The 12,027-nt window shown below is 43.8% G+C and overlaps 1 pseudogene; it reads right to left on the minus strand.

Moving 5' to 3' along the window:
* Positions 1–502: 502 nt before the first annotated feature.
* LOC126956155 (60S ribosomal protein L39-like) lies at positions 503–11,399 on the minus strand (annotated as a pseudogene).
* Positions 11,400–12,027: the final 628 nt, after the last annotated feature.

The raw sequence follows: 12,027 nt of genomic DNA on the forward strand, positions 1-12,027 counted from the left end.
AGTTACCCGATTTTCCAGGTGTTGTGTGTCTCAGTTCCCCTGGCTAGGAAAAGGGATTCCCTTCCCCCTTGCGCTTCCCAGGTGAGGCAATGCCTTGCCCTGCTTCAGCTCTCGCTGGTCGGGCTGCAGCAGCTGACCAGCACCAATTGTCCTGCACTCCCTAGTGAGATGAACCCAGTACCTCAGTTGAAAATGCAGAATTCACCTGTCTTCTGTGTCGCTCGCGCTGGGAGTTGGAGACTGGAGCTGTTCCTATTTGGCCATCTTGCTCCGCCCCCCAGAATGTTTCATTCATTATTCTTTTTTAAAAAACGAAAGGTCTCACGTATTGATTACTCAACCCAGCCAAACAACACGCTCATAACTGATTCAGAGAGAAAAAAATATATTCCCAATAAAACATCCAACTCTCCAGATAGTGGTGACATTTTCAGCTTGATATGGTAACATGATCGTGACCTTCAGACAGCATAAATATGTGTGCCATCTCATGTGCAATTCCTTACAGACCTAGCTTGGTTCTTCTCCAATGTCTCCTTTTGGAGTTGTACCTGATTTTATTACCAGTTTTCATCCGAATCCACTGGGGAATGGGACGATTTTGCTTTTGTTTTTTAGCCAGGAATCACTTAATCCTGAAAGTCTTGTGAGAAGACATGGTGAGAAGCGGAGTCAGGCACACACCACGATGATGGAGAAAGGAAGAGCTCATTCATGACTCTTTTGGTATCAAGTGACAGAGACTAAACTCAAACCGGCTTAAGCCAAATAAACTGAGACAGAAAGGGTGGAAGGTTGAGAGTATCAGTGACTCATGCTTAACATGGTTAAGTTAACCAAGAAACCTATGGTTTCTGACATACCTAGGTTCAGGGGCTGAAGTTATATAATTAGAGCTGGACCTCACCATCTCTGAGGATTCTTTCTCTACATGGTGGTATCGGGTAGCTCCAGGTTTATATCCTAGAAATTGAACAATCCCAGAGGAAAACAAATTTATCTTTCCTTATAGTTCTAGCAAAAGTGCCAAGGAAGGCACTGATTGGCCCAGGTAAGTCATATGTTCATGGAGTTTTGGGGTGGGTCAGCTCATGAACTGGACCAGGGAGGGATTAAGTGGCATAACGGGGGGGCAGTTATCAGAAGAGAGGGGAATGTGGTCGGGCACGTTGGTTCACACCTGTAATCCCAGCACTTGGGGAGGCTGAGGCCACAGACCCACTGAGGTCAGGAGTTCTGGACCAGCCTGGCCAACATGGGGAAATGCTGTGTCTATTAAAAATACAAAAATTAGCTGAGCATGATGGTGGGCACCTGTAATCCCAACTACTCGGGAGGCTGAGGACAGGAGCAATCGCTTGAACTGGAGAGGTGGAGGTTTCAGTGAGCCAAGATCATGCCGTTGCACTCCAGCCTGGGCAACAGAACAAGACTCCATCTCACAAAGAAAAAAAAAAAAAGAAAGGAAAATAGGGGAATGAGTGTCTGTCTGGCAAAACCAATAGATGCCTACCACACTGTGCCTACAACAGAATAATAGCACAAACCTCTGCTTTCTATCCAAATTAAAGATACGCTGTACCCCTTGGAGATTCTGGTATCTCCTATAAGACTTGTGCAACCAGGCCAGGCACAGTGGCTCACACCTATAATCCCAGCACTTTGGGAGGCCAAGGCAGGCAGATCACCTCAGGTCAGGAGTTTGAGACCAGCCTGACCAACATGGAGAAACCCTGTCACTACTAAAAATACAAAAATTAGCCAGGCACGGTGGCGCATGCCTGTACTCCCAGCTACTCGGGAGACTGAGGCAGGAGAATTGCTTGAATCCGGGAGGCAGAGGTTGCAGTGAGCTGAGATCGCCCCATTGCACTCCAGCCTGGGCAACAAAAGCAAAACTCTGTCTCAAAATAAATAAATAAAATAAAAAGACTTGTGCAACTGATAATTACCCTTGATAATAATCGCTTATATTATTAACTCAGAGATAATCCTTTTTTATGTGGGAATCATTTTTTAACCTTTTATTTAGAAAAATTTTAGATTTAGAGAAAAGCTGCAAAAATAGTAGAGTTCCCATGTATCCTTCACCCAATATCCCCTAAGTTTAACTTCTTATGTAATTATAGTGCAATTATCAAAACTAACTTCAGCACGATGCTACTAAATAAACTACAGATTTTACTGGGGTTTCACCAGTTTCCTCTCTAATGTTCTTTTTCTGTTCTAGGATCCCACACTGCATTTTGTCATGTCTAATTTCCTCAGTGACAGGTCTCAATCTTTTCCTATTTTTCATGACACTTCTGAAGAGTACTCCTCAGTTATTTTGTAGAATTTCAATTTTCAGACAATTTTCCCTTTAGAATGGCTACCTACAAAAGCACTACTACTTCTAAAAGTATCATACAAATAATGATTAAAATCACACCTTGCATTGAATCCTTGTAAACATCAAGACTAACCCTTGAACAGTCACCACCAATCAGTTATTATTCTTTGGTTTTTTTAAAAAACCTATTAAACAGGCCAGGAGCGGTGGATCAGGCCTGTAATCCCAGGACTTTGGGAGGCTGAGATGGGCAGATCACGAGGTCAGGACATCGAGACCATCCTGGCTAACATGGTGAAACACCATCTCTACTAAAAATACAAAAATTAGCCAGGTGTGGTGGTGGGCGCCTATAGTCCCAGCTACTCAGGAGGCTGAGGCAGGAGAATGGCGTGAACCCAGGAGGCGGAGCTTGCAGTGAGCCACTCCAGCCTGGGTGACAGAGTGAGACTCTGTCTCTAAAAACAAAAACAAAAACAAAAACCTATTAAACAATTACATAAAATTTATATATATGTATATTTTGGAGTCAGGATCTGGAGTGCAGTGGTATGATCATAGCTCACTGCAGACTCAAACTCAGGCGCAAGCCATCCTTCTGCCTCAGCCTCCTGAGTCACTGGGATTACAGGCATACACCACCATGCCCAGCTCAAATATTTTTCATTATACCAAAAACTTTTCATGATATTAAAATTATTCAAACATATTTGAGCAATAAAATTAATGACTGTATTGGACTATAACCTAAATAATAAAATAAATATCTAGCCAAGTGCGGTGGCTCATGCCTGTAACCCCAGCATTTTGGGAGGCCGAGGCAGCGGATCACCTGAGGTCGGGAGGTGAAGACCAGCCTGACCAACATGGAGAAACCTGTCTCTACTAAAAATACAAAATTAGCCAGGCATGGTGACGCCTGCCTGTAATCCCAGCTACTCAGGAGGCTGAGGCAGGAGAATCGCTTGAACCCGGGAGGCAGAGGTTGCGGTGGGTGAAGGAAGCCGAGATCGCGCCTTTGCACTCCAGCCTGGGCAACAAGAGTGAAACTGTCTCAAAAAAAAAAAAAAAAAAAAAAAAAAAATTCTATGAAACCATAGGTTGTTGAATGAGTAAATAAATACAGGAAAAGAGACACTTATTCTTCACCAAATAATTCCAATTAATATATAGCAAAGGAATGAGGGAAACAGAAACCATCCTTAGAACACCACTGTAATAACTGTTGCAGACAAGATCCTCCTATGGGTACTAAAATTAGGAGAAACAGGAATTTGCATAGTCTCAAAGTAATTAACAAGATGTTTGTTAAATACAAACGAAAAGATAGTAACTTCATAGTCGATAAACCCAGTAGATAGCTGTCTTAATGAAGTGATCAAAGCTAACATAACCAGAAATTAGACATATTCACATCATGTACCCTTTTGTATTGATATAGGAGTTAAAAAGAAATTACTTAAGCAGATAGGATACAGAAATCCTGGGTAAGGTTTCCCTTTTAATGAGAAGCAGCCCCAGGGCCAGGCACGGTAGATCACGCCTGTAATCCCAGCACTTTGGGGAGCCAAGGTGGGTGGATCAACTGAGGTCAGGAGTTCCAGACGAGCCTGACCAACATGGTGAAACCCCATCTCCACTAAGAATACAAAAAATTAGCCACGCGTGATGGCAGTCACCTGTAATCCCAGCTACTCGGGAGGCTGAGGCAGGAGAATCGCTTGAAGCCAGAAGGCAGAGGTTGCAGTGAGCTGAGATCATGCCACTGCACTCCAGCCTGGGTGTGACAGAGCAAGACTCTGTCTCAAAAAAAAAAAAGAAAAAGAAAAGCAGCCCGCAAATCATTTCCTTTTCTACTAAAGAGCAGCCTGTAAAATCGAGCTGCAGACGTAAACAAGCAAGCTGGAAGCTTGCACCGGTGAATGCCAGCAGTTGTGCAAATAGGAATATACCAACTGGGACTAGGCATGTTCAAAATGGCGGCTCCATCTTCTGTTTTGGCAGCCACGTGTACCCTAAGGAACAGACAAGATGGCGCCAGCCCAGTGGCAAGCTCATTTGCATAATAAGATTAGGGTAGGGCGACCAGCTTTCCCTGGCCTCTATGTAAGTGTCACACTTGGTCAAACAAATATGTGAGCCCAGGTAAATCAGACACCACCTTCTTCTCAAGCCTGCCTATAAAATCTGCGGCAGTCGGCTGCTATTCTGTGTTTTGGAGCCTCTGTCTCCCAAGTAGCTGCTCTCCTCTCTCCTTTCTGCTACATATTAAACTTTCCGCTCCTTAACCCAAGGGCATGTCTCTGTCCTTAATTTTCTTGGCGCAAGATGACCAACCCCAGGTGTTTACCCCAGACAATGATGCTGCTTCAAAATGATACGCTAAGAACTTACCACATCTGTGGCATTTTTACCAAAATTGCATCACCTCAATCTAATAATGATTAGAAATTAGACAAACACAAATGGAGACAAACTGCTATTATTGTGTTTTATGCGCAATGTGGTAGGCATCTGTTGGTGCCTCTGAGAGTCATTTCTCATATGAAAAACTTTAATATGGAAATGTTTTGATATGATAAAAAAATTTTATTTTATATAATTGTTTAACAGATTTCTTTAAAACCAAAGAATAATAGCTGGCCATGCATGGTGGCTCACACCCGTAATCCTATCACTTTGGGAGTCCGAAGTGGGAGGATCTCTTGGAGTTCGAGACGAGCCTGGACAACATAGTGAGATGTTATCTCTCCAAAAAAAGAAAAAAAGGGTAAGAATAATAGCTGCTGATTGGTGATAACTATTCAAGGGGTAAAGTCTTTACATTCACAAGGAATTCTATGCAGGGTGTGATTGTAAGCATAATTTTATGATGCTTTTAGATGTAGTAGTACACCTATAGGTAGCCAGTTTAGAGAGGAAATTGTCTGAAAATTGAAATTTTTATTCAAAAATCAAAAATTACAGAATCTCCTTTCTTCAGCATGTCCTTTTCTGTAACCACCAGGTGGTGCCATGAGCTTTAAAAATTACTATACGAATGTTACTTTTTTTGGTGGCGTAATACCTGAACTCTAGAATACGTGGAACCTTAGAGATCTTCTCATCAAAAGTCTTTTTTTTTTTTCCTAAGAGGCTTGCCCAACATTACAGCTAGTTGTGATGAGAGCTGGGATCAGAGTCCAAGTCTCCTGCCTTATTAAAGTTGCTGGAGAGGCAGGTTCTGCAGAGAGGAGGCTACAGAGAATTTTTAAAAATACCTGCTAAGTGTTATACAGAAAAAGGATTATGAGGCCAGGTGCAGTGGCTCATGCCTGTAATCCCAGCACTTTGGGAGGTTGAGGCGGGTGGATCACCTGAGGTCAGGAGTTCGAGACCAGCCTGGCCAATATAGTGAAACCCTGTCTCTACTAAAAATACAAAAATTAGCTGGGTGTGGTGGCACGCACTTGTAATCCCAGCTACTTGGGAGGCTGAGGCACGAAAATCACTTGAACCTGGGAGGCAGAGGTTGCAGTGAGCTGAGATCGCACCACTGCACTCAGCCGGGGCAACAGAGTCAGACTCTGTCTCAAAAAAAAAGAGAAAGAAAGAAAGAAAAAGGATTATGAGGAAGAGCAGGCTTTCAACATTGGTGAGACTGACTTGCTTTACAAGGGCACTGGCAAACAAACCTATGTAACACAAATGGGATTTCAACTGACAAAAATGTTGAGACCGGAGGCTCACAAGAACCTCACCCTGTATTGCTCCGAAAGCTATAGTAACCACCAGTTCAATGTTTGGAGTGACTTGGTAGATTGTAATTACTGCAAATGATGAGAATCAACTCTACGTAGAAATAAATGTAATAAAAAGAAGTGCAATACTTCTGAAAACTCTAAAAGAGTGCTGAAAGATATTAAAGCTTCAAATAAGTGGAAAAAGATCTCATGTTCATGGATTTGGAGACTTAATATTCTTAAGATAGCAATATTTCCTAAATTGATCCACCAATTCAACACAATCCCTTTCAAAATCCCAGCTGCCTCTTGCCAAAATTGACAAGCTATACATCCATTTGACAGACCTGGTGCAATTACTGTGTGCTGCTAAGGTTCTCACTACAGATGCAAGTGTCTTTGTACTTTCTGTCTGTCTTATTGTGGCAGCCAAGACTGAATAGAGGAAAACAGAGGAAAAATATGGACAGAGAAGTTTCGCAGATCAGAAATAACCTTGTAAACAGTGAAGAGCCTGTTTCACTTCAAAGAAGAACCCAAAATTTGAGTATACATGAGAAGTGTTGGGAAATATCTCCTACCACCCTCACCTGGTTGATCGCACTTAAGTAAAAGCTTAAAGGTTAGGCTAATGAAAAGCAAGTTGAGGAATGTGGCGGGGGATAAATTGGCAAGCTGATCCCAAAAATCATATAGAAATTCAAGGCATCTAGAAAAACCAAAACAATCTTAGTAAAGGAGAATGAAGTAGGAAGGCTCATATTCACTGACAGTGATCAAGGCCGTGTGAAAGGATAGCCACATAAGGCCAGGCACGGTGGCTCACGCCTGTAATCCCAGGTGTGATTACCCACCTTGGGAAACCAAGGTGGGTGGATCACTTGAGGTCAGGAGTTCGAGACCAGCCTGGCCAACATGGTGAAATCCCATCTCTACTAAAAATGCAACATCAGCCAGGTCTAGTGGCACATGCCTGTGATCCCAGATACTTGGGAGGCTGAGGCAGGAGAATTGCTTGAACCTGGGAGGCGGAGGTTGCAAGAGAGCCGAGGTCGTTCCATTGCACTCCACCCTGGGCAACAAGAGCGGAAACTCCATCTTGAAAAAAGAAAAAAAAAAAAAAGAAAGGACAGACACATAAACCAGTGGAACAAAATAGAGAGCTCAGAAATAGAACCATACTAACGTAGTCAACTGATTTTTATCAAAGATACAAAGGCAATTCGATGGAGAAATAGTCTTTTTCAACAAATGGTGATGAACAAATTGGACATCTATATGCAAAAACAATAAACTTTGACACATCTCATACCTTAGAAAAAATTAACTTTAAATGAATCATAGATTTAAATATAAAATACAGGCTGGGCGCAGTGGCTCACGCCTGTAATTCCAACACTTTAGGAGCCCAAGGTGGGTGGATTACTTGAGCTCAGGAGTTTGAGACCAGCCTGGGCAACATGGCAAGACCCAGCTACTTGGGAGGCTATGGTGGGAAGATCGCTTGAGCCCAGCGGGGCGGAGGTTGCAATGAGCAGAGATCGTGCTGTAAAACTGCTAAAGAAAACACAGGAGAAAGTCTTTGTGACTCCTGATTTGGCAATGACTTTTTAGATACCATATAATCTATGAAAGAAAGGTTTAATAAGTTGGACTTTCTAGAAATTAAAAACTTTCACTTGTGAAAGACACTGTGAACAAAATAACAAGTCACAGACTGGAAGAAAAAATTGCAAATTACATATGAAATCTGCTTATAAAATCTTCTGCAGTAGATTTTGGTATATATGATCATACACCAAACATAACATTCTCAGACTCTGAACCAAGTGAATGGACCCCCTTTAGCCAAGGGCATTCCAAAGGAGGCCTGAAAAACTAGTTCAGGCCATGAGGGGAAGAAGGGATTGGTTGAAGGGATTGCCTCGTTATACTCTCTGTCCTTGGAATTTAGGCACAGCTGACCAGCATTAACATTAAAACAGAGCTCTTAAGCTGTCCGCTGACAAAGCTGACTCTTTGTAGCAATAATATACCAAATTCCAACCTGGCTCTAGTGTAACATCACATGCCAGATAGCAGGCCCTGAAAGTGAAGTATTTTACCCCGAAATATATTTGCTTTTTGGTTTTTGGTTTTTTTTTTTGAGATGGAGTCTCACTCTGTCACCAGGCTGGCGTGTGGTGGCATGATCTCGGCTCACTGCAACCTCTAACTCTCTGGTTCAGGTGATTCTCCTGCCTCAGCCTCCCAAGTACCTGGGATTACAGGCACGCACCACCCTGCCCAGCTAATTTTCGTATTTTTATTAAAGACCAGGTTTCACCATGTTGGCCAGGATGGTCTCAATCTCCTGACCTCGTGATTCAGCCGCCTCAGCCTCCCAAAGTGCTGGGATTACAGGTGTGAGCCACCATGCCCAGCCTCCTTGACGTATTTTTTAAATGGCCCTGCAAAGCTGACTTTTATGGGGGAAATCTACATTCTGTAGAGAACCCCCTTCCCTTTCCAGATCTTTTCCTGACTCAGGAGAGATTAACTAAGAGTCTAGCACCTTTTATTTGAGACAGGGTCTCACTGTATCACCCAGGTTGGAGTGCAGTGGTGCAGTCTCGGCTCACTGCAGCCTCGATTTCCTGGGCCTCAGGTGATCCACCCACCTCGGCCTCCCAAAGTGCTGGGATTACAGGCATAAGCCACTGCACTTGGCCAACCGCTTATCTTTTTTTTTTTTTTTTTTTTTTTTTTTTTTTTGACGCGGAGTCTTGCTCTGTGCCCCAGGCTGGAGTGCAGTGGCGCGATCTCGGCTCACTGCAAGCTCCGCTCCCCCGGGTTCACGCCATTCTCCTGCCTCAGCCTCCCGAGTAGCTGGGACTACAGGCGCCCGCCACCTCGCCCGGCTAATTTTCTTGTATTTTTAGTAGAGACGGGGTTTCACCATGTTAGCCAGGATGGTCTCGATCTCCTGACCTCATGATCCGCCCGTCTCGGCCTCCCAAAGTGCTGGGATTACAGGCTTGAGCCACCGTGCCCGGCCCAACCGCTTATCTTAATCCAGAGTTCCTTTCTATTGATTCCAGATCTTTAGATAATAACATAATGTTTTTCAACCAACTGCCAACCATAAAATCTTTGACTCCATCTATGACCAGGAACCCTCCCCGTCCCCACTTCAAGTTGTCCCACCTTTCTTTCTTTTTTTTTTTTTTGAGATGGAGCCTTGCTCTGTCGCCAGGCCAGAATGCAATGGCGCGATCTTGGCTCACTGCAACCTCCGCCTCCCAGGTTCAAGCTATTCTCCCGCCTCAGCCTCCCGAGTAACTGGGACTACAGGCACCTGCCACAACGCCTGTCTAATTTTTTATATTTTTAGTAGAGACAGGGTTTCACCGTGTTAACCAGGATGGTCTCGATCTCCTGACCTCGTGATCTGCCTGCCTCGGCCTCCCAAAGTGCTGAGATTACAGATGTGAGCCACCGCACCCGGCCAGGACAGTCTATAAAATTACTGGACTATTCAAAAAAGTCAAGATCGTGGCTGGGTGCAGTGGCTCACGCCTGTAATCCTAGCACTTTGGGAGGCTGAGGTAGGTGGATCACCTGAGGTCAGGAGTGTGAGACCAGCCCGGCCAACATGGCATAACCTCGTCTCTACTAAAAATACAAAAATTAGCTAGGCATGTTGGCGGGCGCCTATAATCCCAGCTGCTCAGGAGGCTGAGGCACCAGAATCGCTTGAACCAGGGAGGCAGAGGCGGTGGTGAGCCGAGATCGTGCCACTGCACTCCAGCCTGGGCAACAAGAGCAAAACTCCGTCTCAAAAAAAAAAAAAAAAAAAAAAAAAAAAAAATCAAGATCATGAAAGCAAAGAAAGACTGGGGAATTGTTTAAAGGAGACTAACGAGCCTGAAAACGAAATGAAATATGCAATCCTGGACTGGGTCATGACTGGAAAAAAATGATCTATAAAAAGCATCAGTTAAATTTGAATACAGTCTTCAGATTGAAACTCACGCATCAGTACTTTTTAAAGTTCCTGGTAGATTTCCAGGTGTAGCCAAATTTGAAAATCAGTGGAGTTTCTCCCCTGGTCTTCATTTAGACCTCACTACAGGCCCAATTAAACCAGGCAGTTTCTAACTTCTGCATAGTGTCTTAGAATGTTTAGGAAGCTCTGAAGACAGAGATTATAAAGATGACATGCTATAAACCTAATATTGGCATGCTTTTATGGTAATTAATAAGACAAATGATTATGAAACTGCATTAAAAGAATTGCAGAGGGCTTGAATGATGTAAATAATTAATCTTTTTTCCTAATTACAATGATGTTCCTTAGTCATCAATTCTGCCTTCTTAATTTCTAAAGACAAGCTTCGATTGCTAAAGAGGCTGCAGTGAGCTGAGGTCACGCCACTGCACTCCAGCCTGGGCGACAGAGGTGAGACTTCGTCTCGTCTCAAAAAACAAAAAAGTAAGAAGGGCACACAATGAAATCAGCACGAGAGTTAAGTTTAAGAACCAAAGTAGCTTGTCTCTAGGTGTCAGACTTCAGTTCTCTTGACTGTCAGTACTAGAAGCCATCCCATGTTTTCCTCTGTTGTTGTTGTTGTTTTGTTTTGCTTTGAGATGGGATCTCACTCTGTTATCAGGCTGGAGTGCAGTGGCATGAACTTGACTCACTGCAACCTCTGCATCCTGGGCTCAAGTGATCCTCCCACCTCAGCCTCCCAAGTAACTGGGACCACAGATGCATGCCATCATGCCTGGCTAATTTTTGTATCTTTTGTAGAGACAGGGGTCTTGCCATGTTACCCAGCCTGGTCTCGAACTCCCGAGCTCAAGCGATCCACCCACCTCAGCCTCCCAAAGTGCTGGGATTACAGGTATGTGTTGCTGCCCCCAGTCTCCAACTTTTCTTTCTTATTTCCTCTGGGCCCAGAACACCATACTGGGCCTTTTCAACTCCTCAAAGGTGTTTTTCACTATTTACATGTGCTGAAATTGCCAAGAAATAAAAAGCAATAGCACTGCCACCACATTCATCCTCCAGCTAGGGCTCCGTCTCTCCGCACTTTCCAGGGAAACTGCTGAGCACTTTCCATTTCCTCACTCCTACTCGCTCTTCAAACCATTAGAATCGGCCCTCTTGCCCAGAACTTTACCAGGTTCCCCAAAGATTTCCTTGCTAATAAACCCAAAGGACAACTTTCCATCTCTGTTAACTGGTCCTCAGCTATGTTTTACACTATTGGCCATTCCAGACACGCAGACCCAGAACAGCTTTGAAGTCAGACAGCCTAAATTCAAATCCTGGCTTGGCCACTCACTAGCCCAGCAACCATAGCCAGTTACCTAATATTAGAGCCTCCGTTTCCTCAAGCGTTGCATGGAGATTGTAACAATATGTACCCCTGGAACAGGTTGCCGTAAGTGCTGAGCACCATGTCTGGCGTTTGGTAAGCACTCAGTGAATTATGACTTTCTAATAAAAATTTCTCTTGTCAGTAGGCATGGTGGTTCATGACTGTAATTCCAGCACTTTAGGAGTCCAAGGCAGGGAATTGCTTGAGCCCAGAAGTTTGAGACCATCCTAGGCAACAGCAAGACCTTTTCTCTACAAAAAGAATTTTTAAAATTAGCTGGTGTGGTAGCACGTGCCTGTAGTTCCAGTTGGGAGGCTGAGGTGGGAGGATTGCTTGAGCCTAGGAGGTCGAGGCTGCAGTGATCTGCGATTGTGCTACTGCACTCCAGTCTGGGCAAACAGAGTGACATCCTGTCTCAAAACTGATCAATTCATCAATTGATGGACATTTGTGTTGTTTTCCCTTTTTGGCTATTATGAATTATGTTTTACTATGAACACTCATGTACAGGTTTTTGTGTGGACATATGTTTTCACCACCCTTGGTTAGCCCAGCAACTGTAGCCAGTTACCTAATCTCAGTTCTACTTGGAAGTAAAATTACTAGG

This window comes from Macaca thibetana, chromosome 6, assembly GCF_024542745.1.
Source record: "Macaca thibetana thibetana isolate TM-01 chromosome 6, ASM2454274v1, whole genome shotgun sequence".
NCBI classification, from domain to species: domain Eukaryota; kingdom Metazoa; phylum Chordata; class Mammalia; order Primates; family Cercopithecidae; genus Macaca; species Macaca thibetana.